This window comes from Crocodylus porosus, unplaced genomic scaffold, assembly GCF_001723895.1.
Source record: "Crocodylus porosus isolate Cpor-Errol unplaced genomic scaffold, CroPor_comp1, whole genome shotgun sequence".
Lineage (NCBI taxonomy): Eukaryota > Metazoa > Chordata > Crocodylia > Crocodylidae > Crocodylus > Crocodylus porosus.
In genome coordinates, this window is record NW_017728943.1 from 19,416,303 (window position 1) to 19,417,350 (window position 1,048).

Below are 1,048 nucleotides of genomic sequence, written 5' to 3' on the forward strand. Positions count from 1 at the left end.
GTCCTGCCCGTGGAACCAGCACCCATAGCAGGGACGTGCACCACAGCCCAGGCTGCCCCCTGCACTTGGGCCAGATGGGCTGAGGTACCCACCATAGGGCTGATAAAATCCCTTGGTGGGCCAGATCTGGCCCACGTCCCATATTTTGCTTACCCCTGATGTAGAGGGCTAGCTATGTGAACCTCTGTCAGCTTAGGCTGCAGCAAGTGATGCTTCACCAGTCAGCCTGCAAGATTTTAATGCTCAGAAGAGCTGAAGGCACTCTCTTAAAAATGTAATACTGCACATCTGCCCTTGAAGTGTGTTGGTGTGTGTGTGTGTGTGTGTGTGTGTGTGTGTGTGTGTACTCCTTTGGAAGTCAGCAAATGAGCTAAAAAGTTGTGGCGGTCAGGCCAGGTGCCTGCTTCTGGGCATCTGTTTAAAGGAGTATAGTATACCACAGTGATTGTCAGCCAAGGTGTCCTGCCACCCTGGGTGCCCTGCGAATGATATGATATGAAAATGAGATATGCATATCAGTGGGTCTACACTACATTTACCTTTGAAATGCCCTGAAAAAGGTTAGGGGGGGAGAAAAGAATAGGCAAAGAGATGACAAAAAGAGACCCAGCTGGAGGGGTGCCTTGAGTCTATAAATGTGGAGAACCACTGGTGTGGCACCCTTGAAAGGATCCTTTTCCAGGCCAGTCCATGCGTGCACACACACCAGCGCTGTCCCAACTCGGCAGCGGGTCCAATAAAAAATGCCACTGGAAGAAGCCCTTGCCTCCTGCAGAGGTCCTGCCCGGCTGCGAATCGCTGTGCTACTGCCACGCGCCTTCAGACACGCACCCAGGGGCAGGCACCTGGCCGGCCCTCCACACACTTCCGACAGGTTTTGGTCTTCTTGACTGACTTCCAGGGGAAGCTGTGGAGATGAGGGGTGCTGCGGGGAGGGGTAAGGGTAAGGGACCGGGGGGATGGGGAGATGAGAAGAGCTGCCTGGAGGTGCGGACGAGCGGAGAAGCCGGGGAAGAGCTGGGAGCGGATGGAGAGGGAGCAGGAGCGG

General features: G+C 55.0%; 1 protein-coding gene across 1 annotated transcript in view; it reads left to right on the top strand.

Moving 5' to 3' along the window:
* The first annotated feature begins 841 nt into the window (after window positions 1-841).
* The window catches only part of GPR161 (G protein-coupled receptor 161), a 13,147-nt gene continuing 12,940 nt past the window's right edge, over window positions 842-1,048 (top strand). Inside the window, exon 1 of the mRNA XM_019548844.1 lies at window positions 842-937. The gene's annotated coding sequence lies outside the window, so the exon portion shown is untranslated. The remainder of the gene's footprint in view (window positions 938-1,048) is intronic.